This window comes from Phyllostomus hastatus, unplaced genomic scaffold (genome assembly GCF_019186645.2).
Source record: "Phyllostomus hastatus isolate PE091 unplaced genomic scaffold, TTU_PhHast_1.1 phas_contig_210, whole genome shotgun sequence".
In the NCBI taxonomy this organism is placed as follows: Eukaryota; Metazoa; Chordata; class Mammalia; order Chiroptera; family Phyllostomidae; genus Phyllostomus; species Phyllostomus hastatus.
Genome location: NW_025333737.1, coordinates 36,418,582 through 36,438,855, shown reverse-complemented (window position 1 = coordinate 36,438,855; position 20,274 = coordinate 36,418,582).

The window sequence follows — 20,274 nt, the reverse complement described above, 5'->3', positions numbered from 1 at the left end:
CAGGCAGGCTTGGCACTTTGCAGGAAACTGAGGCACAGAGTGGCCCGTGCCCAAGGTCACGCCCCTGCCCCATGGCAGAGTCGGAATAAAAATTCGAGTGCTTGGCTCCCAGGTCCGTGTGTCCCCCCCAACCCCCGCAACACCCCCACCCTGTCTGGGCTGGGGGCCATCCACAAACAGAGACCCACCCCCTGCTGCTGCTGCTGCTGCTGCTGGGTGGGGGGCCGGCCCCCAGGGTGCAAGGTTCCTGGGGAGTGGGGGGGCTGACCCAGGAAGGGGGGCGCTGCCGTGCTGGCGGCCTCTTGAGGAGCCGACCCTCCCACAGACATTGCTCTTTGTTTTCATTAGGGAAGATCCCAATTAAAATAATTACAGTTACAACAAAAAAAAACACAGAGCAGAGAAAAAAAAGGGAGCTCAGTGAAGTGCAAATATATTCCGAAGGGTGCTCGGTGGCGCTCACCCCTCTGAAATTATCATTAGTGGTTACATGCTAATTATCCACCTTTTCATTGTTTCAGGAAGGAAGAGATTCATTCTGCGGGAACTGAATAGAGTCTCTGGAAAACCGTGCCCACCTCCCTGGTGGTGGAGAAAACAGCCCACCTTCCTGATAAGCTACAAGGAAGCTGGGAGGCTCCGCCTCAGAAACAAACGAACTAAACCACGGTTTTCCATTACAAAGCTTGCTCCCGCCCTTTAAGAATAGCGTCGTTTGTGCTCTGGCTGGTGCGGCCCAGTGGACTGGGCACCGGCCTGCAAACCCAAGGGTCACTGGATCGACTCCCGATCAGGACACACGCCTGGGTCACGGGCTGGTTTTCCACTTGGCGGGGTGTGAGAGGCAACCACACAGTGGTGTTTCTCTCCCTCTCTTTCTCCTTCTCTTCCCCTCTCTCTAAAAATAAGTAAATAAAATCTTTTTTTAAAATAGCATAATTTGCCCTGGCTGGCGTAGCTCAGTGGATTGAGCATGAGCTGCAAACCAAAGTGTCGCAGGTTCGATTCCCAGTCAGGGCACATGCCTGGGTTGCAGGCCACGGCCCCCAGCAACCGCACATTGATGTTTCTCTCTCTCTCTTTCTCCCTCCTTTCCCTCTCTAAAAAAAATAAGTAAATAAAATCTTAAAAAAAAATAGTGTAATTTGTGACCGAGCCCCCGGGACCTGTTTGCCTTAACCCTCTGTGGGCTGCACCCTGGGGTCTGCCCTCCACAGCTGTGGCTGCGTCATTTTACTTCTGGGCTGGGGGAGGGGCTTAGCGCTCCTGGGGCCGCTGTGGGTTCTGGCTGCTCGCCGAGCCACCAGCGTTCTCAGGGGTGCTGCTGCCAAGGCGGGGGCAGGGGGAGGGCCCAGGTGAACAGGTGAGGCAGGAGGGCGGGCACGGGGGTCAGGGCGACGCTGACCCAGGCGTCTGTGCAGGGGACCCGGTCTGACCCCCGAGCAGTCTTGCTCTAACAACTGCGCTGCACTTGAACCCCCCCCACACCCGGACGTGCGACGCTGGCCCTTCGTACTGGCCCACGGGCCTAGGCAAGGGCACAGGAGCCCTTTGCCGAAGAACGGGTTCTGATTTGGGGGTCAGAGGGTGTGCTCAGGAGACCCACAGAGCAGGCGGGTGGGGGACCGGTATGCCCCCCCCCCCCCGGGGTTAACGGATGAGGAAATCTGAGCCTGGAGGGCGGACTCGGCCAAGGTCCCGCAGCCAGAGCCCGGGAGCCCATGACCTTCCTCCCTGCCCGGGCGGCTCTGAAGACACCCACTGCAGGGTCCGGGGACCGGGGCTGTGAGCGCCTGCAGCGTAGGGTGTGCACCCCGGGGCCTCGGATGCCCTGCAGAGGGGAACGGGGGCACCCCTCCCCCACAGAGAGGCCAACAGTGAAAGTCCCCAGAGGCCAGCAGGGAGGTCCCTATCCTGGGGGGAGGGAGAAGCAGATAAAGATTCCTCCAGACAGTCTGGGGACTCAGGGAGTCACCTCAGCTCGCAACCCCGGGACACATACTGACCTCGAGGAAGGTCCTACTGCGGCTCCAGTGCCCTGGGTGTGGCCTTACAGACCAGGCCCCTGCGTTTCTGAGAGGGTCCCTGCTGTGCCTAAGGCCACAGGGAGCTAACGGCAGCCGGCCTCCCTGCCTCCAGTGTTCTGCACGGCCCTTCCTCTCGCCGTGACCCCGTCTGACCCTGCTCCTCCCTGCAGACCCACCCCTCCTGCTACTGTCACCAAACTTGGTCCCTCCGAGCTGAGAGCGGGTGGGGTCTGGTCCTGGCTCTGCTCCTCCAGGACCCGCTCCTGCGATCCCCCCTCTGCTCCCCTAGGCCGGGGCGCCCGCCCCCTGGCTGGTCTTCTGGCTCTCCAGCCACCCTGCATTTGACGGACGTGAGCCTGACTGGGCCCTTCCCGCTGCACGCAGGCCGAAGGCCACACTTTCTCACGGGCTCGGGGACTTCCGGTCTCAGAGTTCAGCTGCGTCTCCCTCCCTGCCCCGTCCCTGCCCCCCCCCCGGGGGGACGGTGCTCCCACTGTTCGTACAATGCACTTCGTTGCTCCAAAAGTCCACTCCCTAACCAGGTTTCCTCTGCCCAGGGCGCCCGCCTCCCCCCTGGTCTGTTTGGCAAGCTCCTATGCATACGTCAAAACCCAGCCTCTGAGCTATCCTGCCCGCTCCCTCTCCTCCCTGGAGCTACTTCTCGGGACCCTGCCCCTCTCCTGTCATTGCCCTTATCGCTTGCCATCATTGACCTGGTCCCTGGGCTCCACCCCCCTGCTCTCCGAGCGCCCCATCAAGGGTGCAGGGGGTGTGGGAAGCATCTGGGCCTGACCCGCGCCTCGCAGAGCCAGAGCCAGAGCTGGCGCAGAGCGGGCGCTCCGCGGTGCCGCCTGGCAGCCCAGTCCTTCCCCACCCCGCCACCCCGAGCCCCTTCTCCAGGCCCCGGCGTGGCTGTCAACTAACTGGCCGGCACGGGGAGCCCGCCAGCAGCTGGCGGAAGGGCTCTCGGGGCGGAGGACCCCTCCCTCACGCCCCGCGTGCGCCTGAGGCCTGCGTCCCGCGTTCCCACCTCTTCGCCCAGGCGAGCGCCGAAGAGGCCGCCTCTGCCCCGTGGAAGGGCCGCGTCCCAGCCAAGTTGGCTGATCAGTGATTTTCTGCAAGTGGAATAATTGGACATGTGTTCCCATGGCAACCTCGCCGTTCCTGGAAACGGCTGGTGCCTGGGTTCGGAGAGGAGGCGGGAGGAGAGGGACCGGCGCGGCGCCGTGGGGCCAGGCGGAGATGGTGGCGCGGCCCAGTCACCCACGCTTCTCCCGCCGCCGCCGCCCCGACCCAGTGGGGTCCCGCTCCCCAGGCTACGGAAGTCACTCCCGTGCATCTGAGCACCCACTCGCAGGTCCCCAACCCTGCCCCCTCTCCCTGTCCACCAGCAGAAAGCCGTGTTTTTAACGACACAGTCTTTTACAACGTGTACATGAACGATTTACAAAATGCGTCTGTGAGCGCTGCCACGGGCCTCTCGGAAAATAACCTTTGATGGCTCTGACATTCAAGCTCCCATTGTGCAGATGGAGGAACCGAGGCCTGCCCACGTGACCGGCAGTCCAGAGAGACCGGCGTGTGGCGAGGAGCCAGGCAGGTGTGACCTCAGCTCCGCCAGCAGGACGCTCTCCTCACCCCGTTGGGAGCGGGGAAGGAGCGGTGACCTTCCCCAGACCCCTCTCCCTGTGGGGGACCCCAGGAGCACCCCTCCCAGATGGGGGGGGCGGGGTGGTCGCTGTGAGACTCCCTCTGCCTGCCTCCTGCCTCCGCTCTGGAGCCCGGGGGTGCCCTGGGCACAGGGCGCAGGGTGGGCCCTCGCTTTTCCTCACTTGTGGTTCGGTCTGGGGAAAGCTCCAAGCCCACGGAGCAAGAGCGACTGGCATGTCCGTTTGGAAGGGCTTGTGAGTGCGTGTGCGTGTGCGTGTGAGCGTGAGCGAGTGTGAGTGTGCAGGCCAGGGCAGAGGGAGGCAAGGGGCGGGGTCTCTCCAGAAGGCGGTGGGCCAGGGCTGAAGGGTCCCTGAGGACTTCTGGGTGGGCCCTTCCTCGGGGTGGGGGAGGGTCAGCAGAGAAGCTGGAGCCCCCGGGAGCTGCGTGGTTCTGCTTCCTTCTTCCGGTGGCTGCACGGGGCCACAGTCCTGGGGTCAGAGCCCTGCCTGCCAGCTCTCGGTTCAGTGTCCCCTGCACTTCAGGGGGTGCCTCGGACCCCCGCCCCCCGCTCCAGAGACAGCAATAAAAGGGGCAACACCGTAAACCTTCAGGACACCTTTCTCTCCCCCTTCCCAGGCCGGCAGGGGAAGCCCGCCCGCCCACCCGCTTCCAGGGCCAGCAGGTGAGCTGAGAACTCAGCAGCAGACGAGTTGGGCGGGGGGGGGGGGGACGCCATACACGCTGGCCCTGCCGTCCCCGCCATGCCTCGTGTCCGTGGGGGTCTCCCCCCCTCCTCCTTGCAGGCCACCCTCGTCATACTACATGTCAAGTCCACGGTTCCCAAATACCGCCACCAGCTGATGACACGTGGGCCCACGACGGCCACATCAACAGCTCCTGGCCCTTCCCGCGGGCACCTCTGCCCGGGGAGCCTGCCCCCTTCCCCCCTCGAGAGCTGGGTCCAGGCGCCCTCCGAGGTGCGGGGCTGACCCCAGTGACCCCTGTCATCGGCAGAACGTGTGGAAGGGATAGCGCCGGCCTCGGAGTCGAGTCAGCAGAGGCCAGGAAGTTAGACACGCCTGTTCGTGACACCCCCTCCGGGGACTGAGTCACCACCTGCCAGAGCCCCGTGGTCAGGGGACAGAGGGGCTGACGGAGGCCCCGGGAGGGAACACCCCGCTCGAGGTCACAGCCGCCCTTCTCCCCGGGGCTGTGGCCTGTCCACGCGGGTCCTGCCGCCCTCCCACCTCTCCGGTGTGTGAGCCCCGAGAAAAGAGCTGACCGGCCATTCTAGGTGTTCCCAGTGGGGGGCCCTGGTCACCCACAAACTGGTCCGTCCCCCGAACCCTGGGGTCATTGTTGCCTCGGCACACTCCAGCACGTCCTGACTCACGCAGCAGGGGTCCCTGGTGGGCGGGCGGGCTCCTTAGAAGGCAGCATCGCCGTGGATCCGAGTTACGGTCCCAGAAGCCCCCGGACGAGCGCCCAAGCCCGAGGTGCGCACGCCTCACCGGGTCGTCCAGGGGCCCGTGATGGAAACACCTTTCTTCCAAGACAGATGCTGGCGCCTTCCGTGTTTCCTGAGGGTTAGACCTTCCGAGGGGGTCTGCCTGGGGTTCCGGGGGGCTTGCGAGGATGCAGCTGAAATGCTTATTTAGCTGCAAATATGAAGCAGGACGGAGCCCGTCACAGAGACCGGACGGACGATTACGCTTGGGGACTTGGGGCTGGCACGAAGCGCTCCTTGATTCTCGTCTGTGCCTTTTCCGGAGGATACAAGGAGCACAGGCTCGGCTAAAAAAATTTCAGGACGCAGGAACCTCCAAAGAAAGAGGGGACCTTTCTCAACCCCACTTGCCTTAAGAGCACTGTTAATAGCAGGACCGACTTTCATGTGCAGCACTTTCTGCAATTACTGACAGACCAATGTGCTTAGAGTGGATACATTGTTTCACAGTGCGCTCTCTCCCCTCGGTAACGCACAGCAACGTCACTCTGTGGCCAAAATCTGTCTTGGTTTTTAAAGGTTATACGCATTCCCCTTACGTTAATCTCTTATTGATAGACCTTTATTGTGTATGGTTTTTTAAAAGATTTTATTTATTTATTTATTTATTTATTTTAGAGAGGGGGAGGGAGGGAGAAAGAGAGGGAGAGAAACATCAAAGTGTGGTTGCCTCTCATGTGCCCCTTGTCGGGGACCTGGCCCGCAACCCAGGCCTGCGCCCTGACTAGGAATTGAACCGGCCACCCTTTGGTTTGCAGGCTGGTGCTTAATCCACTGAGCCACACCAGCCAGGGCTATTGTGTATGTTTAATAAAAGCCAAGAGTTTAAAAAAAATTCCCTCAGAAAACAGGAATTAGATCCGACCTGTCAGACCTCAGCCAACGCCGTTGCAAAGCAGACTTTCCACGTCCCGTGAAAACGCGAGATAATCCGGTGGCGTCGAATGGAGGCTGTGAGTGGCCTCTGCCAGGTGAGCGGCGGACAGCAAACAGCGTGAAACACTGTCCCCGTGTTCAGTGGGGCCCTGTGGCCTGGGAGGACAAGTCCCAACGACACGACCGCCAATGCAGACCGGGGACAGGGGAGTGACGAGGACCCCTGGGTGCAGAGGAAGGGCAAAGAGACTACTCCACAAAATACACGGGCGGGGGAGAACACCAGTATATCTTCATGTTACCATTTCACGGAACATGTTCTAAAATAGCTAAATCAATGGCATAAATATTACAGGCAACAGCTGAGAATTTCATTCTGACCCTGAACATCACGTGCCCAGAATGAAAATGACGTGACTTCTCACCCGGTTCACGGGACATTCGGGCGCACCTGGTTCGTGGGTACACCGTCCGCTGGTCCCAGGGTCCTTCGCTGTTACAGACAACGCTACAATAAACATCGTAAAGCTTTGTTGAGTGAGTGGCGCGGCCTCCTAAAAATGTTGTACATCCTTGCCAAAGTGCCCTAATAAAGCCTGTCGCGATTTGTGCTCCCACAGGGTCCATGAGTCCCCTCCGGCAACGCTTTATGAAGCTCGGTGGTTTCTGAGCATTTCTCGTGGGACTGGGTCAGGCCTCCCGGGCTGGGTGGGACTTGAGTGGCTCCGGAGCCCCAGTGCTCTGCGGCCAGAGGCGGGCTGCCACGTGACCGGACCCCAGGCCTGGAGACAGGGGCGGCAGGTAAGGCACAACACCTGGGTGAGCCCCGATCCCGCGCCCAGCAGGGGGTGGGGGGCGGCTAGCTCTCAGGGTCCAACCACAACACAGCTTAGGAGGAAGGTCACACGGGAGAAAGTGCGGTCACACCGGAGTCCAGCGCGCGCGCCCCGGTCACCCCGAGTGCCCTCCGGGGACGGACGCACGCACTTCCGCAGAACAGGCGCCGCCCCCGCCGGCTCCCGCGGGGTGGACGCTGCAGAGCGCGTCTGTAGCAAACTGCGCCCCGCGTCAGTGCCTGAAACCACACGGATCATTTCTTGGTCCCCTGCCCCAGGGGTCAGCGGGGCAGTTCTCCTCTGGCCGGGTTGGCCGACCTGCACCGGCGGCTGGGCTGGGCTGGGGCCGGGGGCTCGGGGCCGGCCTCACTCCTGCTCTGGCAGGTGGCACGCCCGTCCAGGGGGGTCCCGGCTGAGAGGACCCGTCTCCACGCCACGTAGCCTCTCGCCCTGCAGGAGGGGAGCCCCGCCTCCCCATGTGGTGGTCTGGGCGGGGGAGGGGCAGAGTGCACCACACTTCCCAAACCTCCACTGCATTACATGGGCTATTCCGTCAACGCCAAGGTCGGAGCAGAGCCAGCCCTGGAAGCAGCTGCTGCAGGCGCGGATGCCGGCAGGCGGGAGCCGGGGCCCTTATTGTAACAACCTGCCCTACGGGGGCCAGACGATGCAACCTATCTCGGCAATACAATAACAAAAATATCTAACCGTGCGCCGTGTGGATAATAAGAAGCCCTACTCCACGCCCGAGCTAGACCAGCCCGGCCAGGCTGGGAACCGACCACCTGGGAGCACCAGCTCTGCTGGGCTCCGACGGGGGAAGAACCTTCTGCTCGCGGAGGTTTCATTTCAGGGCGTCCCCCCCCACCCTGCCCCCTCCCTCCCAGGGCTCAGCCGCAGCGTGACTGGCTGCCGTGGGTCCCTGCGGCTGTGGCCAGGGCTCCCAAAGGGGGCGCAGGCGGCGGGGTCAGGGGCACAGAGCGAGCTCCGCCGGGTCTCCCGCCGCACCCTCCTGCCATTTAGCGCGGTTTGCCGCCAGCAGCACCGCTGGGCCTTCCAGCGCATTCGGAGGCGTCAGGAAGCAGCTGGTGCTGAAGTCTCTGCCGTGACTGAGCCCCCGTGGCCAGGCATCCCTGCGGGGTGGAGGGGACCCCTTCCTGGCTGTCCTGCTCTCTGCAGACACTGACCATGGAGGACAAGGAGGGGCAGGTGCGGGCGTGGGCCCGGCGGCTGGCTCTGGTCCGAGGCCCGGACGCTCCCGCGTCTGCCCGCTCGGGGCTGGAGCGTCCCTGGGTGCTGGGCAGAGGTGGCTGGACTTCACAGTGTCCCTGCCCCTGGCGGAGAAGAGTCGCCAATCATCTGTCCCAGACCTTGAGTCGTCTTCTCCTTTTAAAGTTGCCCCATTTCAGCCCTGGCTGCTGTGGCTCAGTGGACTGAGCACCAGCCTATAAACCAAAGGGTTGCAGGTTCGATTCCCAGTCAGGGCACATGCCTGGGTCACAGGCCAGGTCTCCAGTAGGGGGCGCGCGAGAGGCAACCACATATTGATGCTTCTCTCCCTCTCTTTCTCCCTCCTTTCCTCTCTGTCTAAAATTAAATAAATAAAATTTTTTAAAAAGTTGCCCTACTCCACTCCACTCCACATCCCTTTCTGAACCCCGCGCTCCACACGGGCTGTGGATGGATACGAGATGGCTAGGGTGGGGCTGAGCCCTTGAGAAGGGAGCCCTGGGGACAGGGACGGCTCTGTGCCCCGGGCTCCAGCTGCAGCAGGACGGCTTTCCCTCGGGTCCGGGGCCCTGAGCCTCCTCCTCTCCCGCCCCGTCTACGCCCCCGACGGGGAGTGGGGGTGACCGGACAGGTCGCCTGGAATAAAGTGAGTAATCGGAGAAGGGCCCTGGTTAGTCGGAGGGCCTTGGCTGCCAAGAGAATTCTCTGGAAGGCTTCCTTTTCGCCAGGCCGCTTCCCAGGGGCTGAGACACACTGTGCTGGCTTTTCAGCCAACTGTCTCCGACTCCGGCCGAGGCACCAGGAAGGGGAGGGGCTGGGCGGGGTCGGTGTGGGTCCCTCGTCTGGGAGAGCGGAGCGAACTGACAGGGCACCGATCCCTCCTCTGGGCCCGGCATCGGGTCAGGGCTTCCAACGCTGTCATATGGCCCTCGGAGGGGCGTCTGCCAATGCCCCCGGGGGAAGCGGGGGGCGTCTGAGCCAGAGGCTCTGACCCCAGAGTCCCACGCCATCAAGGTCACCAGATGCTCTCTCTTGTCCCCGGGGCCTGTCCTTGAAGCCAACGAAGACCGGCCTCACGGAGGGTGGGGAGGCCATAGGAGGCATTCCCGGGGCAGGGCGGGGGGAGGGGGGGGCGGGGCGCCAGAGGGAAGGAGTGAGAGGGGATGGTCTTGCTCACTTTGAGGAGACGGGTGCCCTGCGGTGCTATGCGGCAGCCCGCCCTCTGTGGGCACGAGGTTGTGGACGACCCAGGGGTAGCGGGGCCTCCGGGCGCCCGGGGGGACATGCTCACTGTCTCCCCAAGGTTGGCATGAGCAGGAGGCGGGTGGGCTACAGATGACCATAAACAGCACCCCGAATCTCTGCCTTTCACAGGAAACACCCCCAAGGGCAGAGCAGAGGAATGGCTCAGAGACAGGGTGCAAAACGGTTCTTGACAACTGTAGCGCCGTGCCGTGAGGACGCGGCCAGCAGGCTGGGAACCTCCGGCCCTGGCTGCGCCCTCTGTCTGCCCTTGGCCGCTGGGCACAAGCTGGGTGCCCGTTCCCAGCCCCGCGGGCCTCGGCACCCTGGCCTGACTCCAAAACGCAGAACAGCCATGCTGGGTCCTCGCTCCGTCCCGCCCTCGGAAGCTGTGTGTCACGCGTCTGTATTTTCAGCAACACACACAAGACTGCGGCACGGAAAGGAGCTGAGGAGTCGGAGGGGGACACTGGCACAGCTAACGTAGCGAAGTCAATGCGCCACCGCACGGGGCTGGAGCCGGCCAGGCGCCGGGCAGGCAGCGCTCTGGTCCCGGAGGGAAGGAAAGAGGGGCGGCCGTGTGGGGCCGGCGGCACCCAGCCCCATGGGCCCTGCAGCCCTGGGCATGGGGGCCGCTGGGCAGGCTCAGGGCAAGCCTGCCCCTCCCGGAAAGGTCCGAGTGTGGGCTGCGTCCTGTCGCCCAGGCCGCACGGCCTCCTGATGTCCAGCCCCCTTCAAACCCACACCACCACCACCACCACCACCGTCCGTGGAGAGCATGGCATGTCCAAGGCGCCCTGTGGAACAGTCACGTACACACTAGCTCACTGAATGCATCCCTCGGGACAGTCCCGGGAGGTAGCTACTAAATACTCCCGTCTTGCAGGTGAGTGGACGGAAGACCCCAGAGACTTGGGTCCGAGTCCATGGAGGATACTCCTGAGAATGGGAGGCGACGCTGAGGTGGCGGAGGGGACGAGAGAACGTGAAGGCGGGAAAGCACGCTGGGAAATTAACCAGCATGATGAGGCCACAGAGGTGCGTGGGGATCTCGTCCCGGGACTTGGCCACCTGGACGCTGGGCGGGCCTGCAGCCCCGGAGACCAGCCTGTCCTTCGTGACAGAGCAGCTCCCTTTGCTCCTGGCGACACAGCAGGGCTCTCGCCCAGAGACACAGGAAAGGGTGCCCGGCCCCACCAGCCATCGGAGAGACGCAGATGAAAACCACAGTGAGGTACCACTTCACACCGGGGAGGACGGCCATCATGACCAAGGGAACAAACAACAAGTGCTCCCGAGGACGCAGAGAGAAGGGAACCCCAGTGCACCGTTGGTGGGAAGGCAGGCGGGTGCAGCCGCTGTGGGAAACAGGGTGGCGTTTCCTCAGAAAACTAAAAATGGATCTGCCTTTTCACCCGGCAATTCCACTGCTGGGAATATACCCTATGAACCCTGAAACACCAACCCAAAAGAACCTGTGCACCCCAGTGTTCACAGCAGCACAATTTACAATGGCCAAGTGCTGGAAGCAACCTAGGTGCCCATCAGTAAATGAACAGATCAAAAAACTATGGTACATTTACACAATGGAATTCTATGCAGCAGAAAGAAAGGAACTCCTACCCTTTGCAACAGCGTGGATGGAGCTGGAGAGCATTATGCTAAGTGAAGTAAGCCAGGCAGTGAGAGACAAATACCACATGATCTCACCTTTAACAGGAACCTAAACAACAAAACAGACAAGCAAGCAAAATGTAGCCAGAGACACTGAAATTAAGAACAAATGCACAGTCACCAGAGGGGGGTGGGAGGGGACAGTGGGGGGGGAGGGTTTTCAGGAACAACTGCAAAGGACACATGGACAAAACCGAGGGGGGAGGAAGCAGGGGAGGGAGTGGGGATGGCCGGGGTGCTGGGGGGAGTGGTGGGGGTAAATGCAGACTACTGTACTTGAACAACAACAAAATAATGTTAGAAACAGAAAAGCAGGTTCCTGAAAGTCGGGGTACTACAGACAGGCGGCCCCTCGCCGTCCCAGGTTTCGGCAGCTCAGAGCTGCCTCGGACTCTCTCCGCCCACCTGGCGCTCCGGGGGCGGGGCTGACAGCCCAGACCCACAGCAGGGGCGCGGGCCAGGGCCGAGGTGCCCCCTCGCAGACAGCACCGGCGGCGGCGCGAGGGGTGTGCTCCTCGTGCGAGCTGGACTCCGGCAGCGGACCTTGGCTCAAGCAGCAAGCCACCTGGACAGGGTGGCTGTGGCCCCGGACACCCACCGGTTACCCCAAGCCACCAACCCCAAGTCCATTCACTCCCTTATTCCATTGTATCGGGCATTGCAGGAGCAGCTGCCCATCACCCACCAGGTGGCCAGGCGTGGCCTGGACCCCGGAGGGGACCCTGAGGTGGGGGCCGTGTGAAACCCAGTCCCCACCGTGGTCTAGTGGGTGGGGTGCAGGGGACCCGGGCTGTCCCAGCTGCAGCCCCTCCGATGCGAGGGAACCCTTATCGCTCGGGTCTCCCGAAGGAGATCCCCTCTCCCCGCTTGGACCCTGCTCCTTCCAGACCTAGGCAGCTTGCTGTTCAGGGGCACTGCCCTCTGGCCTCCCTCTGACCCCCCCCGGGGGGTCCAGCCCCAACGTGCCCCCCTCGGCGACGCTTCCCAAACAGCCTCGGAGGACCAGCTGTCTCCTAACACGTGCTGCGGGGGTCCGTGATGGGGATCTGCTCAGCGGCGTGCGTTTCAAAATATCAGAGAGCGGTCTCTGGGCCTCTTTTATTTTCCTCGTTATCCTTCGTCATTAAAGAAAGTTGGATCCATTTTTAATCCTTTTTCATTTTAATCAGACCATTCACAGGAGGCCCTCCCATCACACAGGGATACAGCCAGGCACCGTGCCCGCGAGACCCGGGAGGGCAGACACCGGTCCTCTCCATTACAAGGTCCGTCTTTGCTCTCATGGGCCCCCCACCTCGCAGGGACAGGGAAACAGTGTTCACCGGGCACCTGCCGTGGGCAGCGGACTGCCAGGTGCCGGGAAGCTCTCAGTCCCCACAGAGTCCGCAGACCCGCGAGGGCAGCAGAGCAGTCACCGAGCCCCGGGGAGGACGCCCCGCAGGAGAGGTGAGGCACACTGGAGGGGCGCCACTTGGCCAGGGAAGGTGGGCGGGGGGCTCCTGCCCGGAGGTGATGCTTCCAGTGGGTCCTGGTGGGCCTTGGCCGCCCGAGCAGGGATAAGGAGGAGGAGCCTTCCAGGCTGAGGAAACGGAGCTGTGAACGCTCAAGTGCAGGACTCGTCGTCATGGTCTCCTGGGTCAGAGGTCGGGGGCAGGGGGCAGATAGGAGAGGGAGCTGGGAAGCTAAGTCAAGGTCAGAGGGGGCCACGTGTCGAGCTCCAGGCTACACACCTGGCGTCAGGTGCTTGCAGCTGGAATCACCGGGGGTCCAAGGCAGGACAGGTCTGTGCAAGGAGAGGGCCCTGCTGGGGGCGGCCTGGGGATGGGAGAGAATGCGGGGCGGGGTGGGGTGGGGGCCCCTGATTCGGGGCCATCCCTCAGCTCAGGGGCCGCGGTGGAGCCACCTGGCCAGAGGTCGAGGCGGGGGAGGGGTGGGAACCCTCCGGAAGCGGAGTCAGGAGCTGTGCTGGCGCCCCCGGGGGGGTGTGCAGTGGTGGGAGCGGGTAGGCCCGCCCGGTCCCTGTCCCGGCAGGGAGAGCATCCTGTCACCTCCGGGTGGCTTCAATCCCGACGGCCCTCTGCAGCTCAGCGGGGCCCAGGTCCCGAGTTGGGGGTGGGGCTGGTTGGGGGTGGGGCTGGGGCTTGCCTGCCGCCTGCTCCAGTCTCACAAGACCACGGGGGCGGCAGGCCCCTGAGGACCCAGTGTCTGCCTTCTGCACGTTGAGGAGTCCGTCCTTCCAGGGGGTTGCTGGTTTTGACCAGAGAGCGTGAGGGTCCTCGGTGGTGCCTGTCTTCCGCGTCCCCCTCGAACCAGTGGGGGCCCTCCTGTGACCCTTCCCCACCTCCGCCCCCTCGTCCGCACTGTTTGGCTTTTTCAACCCTCTGCGCCCGGCTCCCGTTATGGGAAGTGCTGTTTGTGTCCAGGGCGCCTTAGAAAGGCAGCTGACGGCTCCCCGGCTGCCGGTCCTCTCCGCGTGTTTCCCTGGCAACGGGAGGCAGGGGAAACAGAACCTGTCAGATGGAAAATGTCAGTTACAGCAGATCTGGGGGGAGAGAAAAGGGCTGGGGGGAGGGGGAGCGGGAGGGGGGACCACGGGGCTCACCCCACGCCCAGCCCAGGCTGGTGCCCCGGCCCAGGCAAGTGTGTGAGTGGGCAGGGAGGCTGGCTCCCTGGACGAGGGGCTGACGCTGGAGCAGGGGGCTGGAGCAGTGGGGAGGGGAGGGGAGGCAAGGAGGCGGCCACGCCGGATTAGCAGGGTGGTGCCGGAGGCGGCCATACCCTGCCCAGCTAATTATCACATTGTTTCAGAGGTAATTTGGTGGCTCCGGACACAGTAATGAGCCCAAGAAGCCCCTCCAGCTGCGTTGGAAGTTCAGTCTGGGCAGCGGGAGGAGGAGCCAGGGACCCAGCCCGGGCCCTCAGCGCACCGGGATCTGCCCCCACCACCCTCCGTATTGATCCCGGTTCCGTGCTGTGTGTCCGCCGATCAATGCCTCCGCCGAAAGGAGGGATTGCCCTTTAAAATGGCCGGGAAGGAGGTTCAGACGGAGCATTAATATTAATCAGAGCAGGCCCCTCTCCAGAGGGCGGCGGGGGAGCAGAAACAAAAGGTTTGCCGAACAGCGGAGAATATTACGAGGGTGGGAGACTCAGGCAGTTAATGGGGCTCGATGCCGGCGAGCTGAGAGGGGCTCCTGAGAGCACAGGAAGAGTCCGTGAGTGTGTGGGAGCGTGTGTGTGAACGCATGTGCGTGTGTGAGCACACATGTGTGTTCAAGAGCGGGGCGTGGGTGAACATGTGTGTGAGCATATATGTGCGTGTGTGACAGCACTGTGCATGGGCGCATCACTGTGTGTGTGTGCGCGTGTGAGTGAGCGTGTGTGTGAGTGTGGGCGTCGGGCGCGCACTCTCAGCTGTCCTCAGAAATTCCTGGAGCTCTCCAACCTCCTGATTCCCCAGGAGAAACTCCATCCCCCTGCACCCTGGGGACCCCAGAAGCAGTGTGGGAGACAGGCTGCTGCCCCCACTGGGTGCCTGCATCACGGTCCAGTGGGTGTTGGTTCGAAATGAAAACACAGCAGCAGCCTGACTGGTGCGGCTCTGTGGGTCGGGTGTGTCGCCCTCGGTCTCTGGTTTGATTCCCGGTCAGGGCACATGCCTGGGTTGCTGGCCAGGTCGCCAGCTGGGGGCGCACAAGAGGGAACCAATCGATGTTTCTCTCCCTCTCTTCGTCCCTTCCCCTCTCTCTACAAGTAAATAAATAAAAAACCTTTAAACAGCAACAGTCTGGGAGGAGGGGTGGTGGCAGGCTCAGAAGGAGGAGGAGTCAAGACTGGTGCAGGTCCCCCGGGAGTTTAAGCACCAGCCCCAGGGGTCCAGGAAAGGGGCGAAGGAGAGTCGAATTTTGTGCCGCCCAGGATCAGCCTGGATGGCAGAGGTTCCCCGGGGCTGGTCCTGCTGCACGTGGCTCCCCCCACGCCCAGGTCCCCGATGGAGCCGACACACCCCTCGGGCACAAGGCGGTGCAGGTGCAAGGGCAGCCTTAACGCACACACGGCCCCTCTGACTCCCCCAGTCCCATATAAGCATCTCGCAAAGGAAACAAAACCTCCAAATACAAGACGATAAAATGTAGCAACCTAGCAACCTCCGAACCAGATGCCACTGACCCCAGACTTTGCTCTGAAGAGTCCAGCGTCAGGCGGCAGCCGGGGTGGGAAAACGGCCGGCAACCGAGGGTGGAGTGTGGCCCGGTGGCCTCGGCCATTGCAAGTGGTCCCCCAGCCCACGCGGCCCCCGAGTGTCCCGGAGAACGCCGCCAGTGACCGCGTAAATGACTCCGCCTGCTGCACCTAAAGACTGTGTGGACCTTGCAGCCAGGCTGGGCCAGCCTGAAACTGTAACATTCTTCATCTTGATGGACAACTACCTTCTTCCCCTGGATGCCGGGGAGCAGCCGGGTTACAATTACACCGCGCCCAAGAAAACGAGGGACGTAAAAAAGGGGAGTCATTATTTCATGGATATGGTCTCTGGCAGGCGGCTGAGGAGGTAATCTGTATTCTCAGCGCTCCCGCATTTTATCATCTTATTAAGAGTTAACTCGCGGTCGTCCCCGTGCGAGCCGAGGCGAAGATTGATTTCGCTCGCGCGGCCACGCGGCGCGTGGGGCTGGCGGCTCCTTGCCCTCCGCCACGGCCTGCCCCCAGCCTGCGCTCTGGGCCTGGCGAGGGTCACCACTCCCCACGTGTCTCGAGGGTCCCTTTCGATCTGTGTGTGATCTCCGGGCCCGTCCCCCTTCTTCTGGGGGGGGGCCCTCGTTACAGAGAGAAGATACACGTGCCTCCCAGTGTCCCGTCCGAGCCAGTGCAGGTACAGGTCGGCGGCATGTGGCACGCTCACGGTGGCGTCGGTCCTCACCACTATCGAGTTCCAAAACACTGCCATCGTCCCAAAAGGAGTCCCCCCGCCGCAAGCAGTTACACCCCACCCCTGTCTCCCTGCCCCTGACGGCCACCAGTCTGCCTTGTGTCCCCATGGATTTGCGTGTTCGAGATGCTCCAGGGACACGGAATCATGCGACACGCGGCCTTCGGTGTGTGGCTTCGTACCACCAGGTTTCAGCGGGGGCGTGGGCCAGGGCTCCGTTCCTTTTTGCCACCGAATGACACCCCGTCGCGTGGGCAGGCCGTGCTCGGGGTGCATCCGCCCCTCCGTCGAGGGACTTTTGGGTGTTCCCACCTTTTCGCTCCCGGCAGGGGTGTTGCTGTGTGCGTCCGCACGCAAGCTCCTGTTCCATCACCCGACTTTCGTTCTTGGGGTGTACTTCCAGGAGAGGAACCGCCGGATCTCAGGGCAGCTCTGTGCTTCACTGAGTGCGGAACCGCCCAGCCGGTGCCACGGGGGCCGCCCCCTTGCCCGTTCCTGCCTGTGCCGGGCTCGGGTTCCGGCCCCCCCCCCCACATGCTCCCCACATTCATCGGCGGGATCGCTCCACGATTTTCCCACGGGGGGGGGTGGGAGGACGGGCTGACTCGGAGATGGGGGTGGAGCTGAGGTGGTAGCGCCAGCGAGGCCCGGCTTGCTTCCCCGCCGTGCCAGGGGGCGGAGCTCAGGGCTGCTCACCTCCCACTGCGCAGCTGGTCCCTAACGGGAGCCGGTGCGGGTGCCAGTCTGCGCCCCAGGATTTTGGGGGACCCCTGCTTTACAACAGCCGAGGCATCATCTCCTCCATCTCTCTGTGCGTTCCCAGGTCCGCAGGGACCCTGTGGTCCTGACCCACGGACGGGTTAGAGGTGACGCATTTACGTGCCTGTCGAGGGGTGACGCAGGCCCGCCCCGAGCCCTCGGCCCCAGCACACCGCGGCACACGGGGGTGCTCCGCATGTCTGCTGGGCAGATTCCTCTGGTCTGGGAGGGCGGCCGCCGGACACTGGTCTCCGTGGCCCTCCGTGGCCAGGACTTGCGCTGCTGCCCTCGGCCCCAGAATGCTCTCACTCTTCCTTTGTTCGGGGTGGCCCTGATGGGGGAACGCTCCTGCGGTGACAGGTGGGCCCCGGGCTTTTCGGGTGCCCTGGGGGCCGTGGTGGAAACGGGGGCGGAGCTGCACGTGGCCTGGACGCCACCCAGAGCCCGCTGGGAAAGCCCTCCTCGCCGTGGGGGCAGCGCTGTGGTGCGCGTCTCCTGGTCTTTTTACAAGCTGCCCAGGAGAGACCCAGGCGTGCCAGACCGCAGGGGAGGGGAGATCTGAGCATCTCCGGGGGACCTGGGAGGTTTGGGGGGATGCCCACTCTCTGCTCCCCCTGAAGTCACCCCAACTCCTTCCAAAGGGAAGGGACTCGGGGAAGCCCCCGAGGCCTCTGCCCCTCCACCCCCGGGTGTGTCTCTGAGTGCCTATTCATCAGGTGACGTGTGTGGCAACCCATCCTTTCCCACGCGTCAGGTTTGGGAAACACAAAACCACCCCCCCAAAAGTGCCGGCTTGCACAGACGCTTGTGTGAGCACCGCCCCCCCGCACCAGGGCGGGTGCCCCCATCTGTGCTGTCCTCCCGTCTGTCCGCTCCACACCCGGGCCAGCCGTGGGGCCAGGGTCCGCCTTGCGCTGAGACGCACACGGCAAGCCCGCCACACCTGTGATTTCTTTACTTGCCAGCAGCCACGTGAAATCAGGGAAAGAAGAACAGGTAGAATCAAATTTAACGATAGTTTATTTAACCAGGGCATCATTTCGACATCTCGTCAGCGGCGTAAGAATTGAGAACACAATACCTTGCGTCTAATTTTTGTCCCAACCTTGACACCCCCAGCCCCCCGCAGTTCGGGCCAGCCTGGTTCCGAGTGCTCACGAGCCACGTGGGCCAGCGGCGGCCACCGAACCGGTCGGTGCGGGTGTTTGTCCACTGGCCGACCTTGGAAAACACCCTCGTGGAGGCGAATATCCTGAGTTTTATTGCTCACCCTCCCTCCGGTTAGGCGCGGAGTGGGGGGAAAGGGGGGGCAGGCCGGCCTCAGCCACCCCCACCCCACGGTGGGAGGCCCTGTGTGCTGTGTGTGCAATAGGCAGCCTCAGCAGATGCGTGGAGAACGAGTTATTTATCGGGTTGGGGTGCAAAGACACCTTCAGATTCGGACCCCCTGGACTTTGCTGCCGAGGACCCTGAGAGTGCAGACTTGCCCTGGACCCTCCGGGACAGCCCGGCCCTGGGGTGGCACCAGGCCACGCCCACTGGGACGATGGCCAGGGCTCTCCTGCCGGGGCTCACTCGGGGCTCCGGGATCTCCTAGGCGGCCCCGGCCGGCAGCCATCCCCGGGCATCGAGGTGCACAGCTGGGTGCCCTGCTATGAAAAGCACTTAAAAAGCGGCACATGTGTCTCGGACACTGTCCCACACGTACGAAAGGTCACCCGTGGGTAAGAGCATTCTCGGTAGTTCTCGGGCAAACGCGCTTAACCTTGTAGCGCGCGACTCCTCGGCAGGTCCGCGATCTGCTTCCGAGGCCCCGGGGCCCAGGTGCTTCGCCGGGAGGGATGAAAGGACCCGGCACCAGCGGCGCCACGCAGGCGGGGGCTTCAGACGATGCGGTGCTGCGTCGGCTGCCGGCCTCTCGCTGCGTCCGGGGGCACAGGGCGCGGGCCCCACAGCCTGCGGAGGGCTGCCGCGAGAAGAAAGTCCTTCTGAGCTCGAGCAGCTGCTCCCGCCTGCTTTGATTTCCTCTGCATGGCTCTGCGGGGCAGCGGGGGGGGTGTCTCCTCCGTGGGGCTGGGGTCGGGAGGCAGGAGAGCTCACCGCGGGCTCTGCCTCCCAGGCTGGAGCTGGGCCTCTGACCGTGTGGCCTCCGCAGGGATTGGGAAGTGGCTCTGTCCCCTTGATGAGCGGGAGTTGAGTGAGGGAGGGACTTTGCAAGCACGGGAGGCAGGCGACGGTGTCACGGAAAAGACGGCTCAGGCGGCCTCGGAGGTTGCGAAGTAGGGTTTATCCCCGCGTGCGGACCCAGAGGAGATAAAAAATCCACATTCTGGGCAACGAGCTCAAGCTGGAGTTTGCTTTCTATGCTTGTGACGAGGCAAAAAGGGGGCGGGGGACAGCTGCTAAAAGCTAGCACACAGAAGCAGAAGCGAAGGTCAGTGTTTTGGCCTTGAGACAACTGCTTCTCGGGGAAAGGCTGCTGTCTGGGAACGGCGGCTGGTCCGCTCCTACCCGACAATGGCCACCGTTCAGCTCTGTCCCGTCACAGCGAGACAACTGGCCGGCCCGAGCAGAGCGGAGGCCCGGGCTGCGGAATGAATGCCCCGACTGGGGAGCTCCGGGGACGCCGTCCGGGGAAGGCCGGCCCTGGATCTCGGCCACGCGGGGCCGGCGTCTGGGCAGCCGTGGTCCCGGGAGAATGGCTCGCACGCCTGGAGACCCGGGGGAAGGGGCGCAGGGAGGCGGGGCACAGGCCAGGCCCCTGGCGGAGGGCTTTGCTCCCGACTGCCCGGCTGCATGCGCCCTGCACCCCCACCCACTTGCCCCGTCCCCGCTGCACACGCGTGGGCACCTTCGTGGTGGTCTCACTGGAGTCCCTGCCTGCCTGCCGATGGCCTTTTGTCTAGTGTCCACCGAGAACCGTTGTCCAAAGACCAAAGCCGATCGCAGATCTCTCTGAGCCGCAGCCATTGCTCCTGGTCACTCCCAGGAGGCACCAGACAGGAGGTTTTTTTCCTGCTCTCTCCCCGGATTTTGTCGCGCCAACCAGAGGTCTGTGAGTGGCTGCTCCAGAGCCTGCAGCGTTAGAGAACCGTTTGCACTGGTGCCCGGGCAGCTGCCGCGGGAGTGAGTCACCACACTGATGAGGTTCCAGTCATCAAAGGGGGGGGTGTGCACGTGCTTGTGAGGGTGTGACTGCGTGCACAGACATGCGTGTTCATGCATGTCTGCACGTGCATCCACACGCTGTTCGAAGTGTCTGACCCTTGCTTGCCAGCTTGGCGGGATGGTACGTTTTGTAATCAGAAAAGACCCTGGCATCCAGGCTGCCTGTCACCCCCAAACCCAGGGAGCAGAGACAGAGACTGGATCTCTGTGGGCGCTGTAGTCGGATGGCCGGCGGTCTGGGGAGATGGCGGGTTCGCACCCTAACGGACCATCTTCCCTTTTCTTTCCAGGCCCAGGTTTCCACAGCAGGGAGCAAACAAGGTGCGGGGAGGGGTTTGAAATCCAGGGAGGGTCAGGTGAGAGAGACTGCAGCAC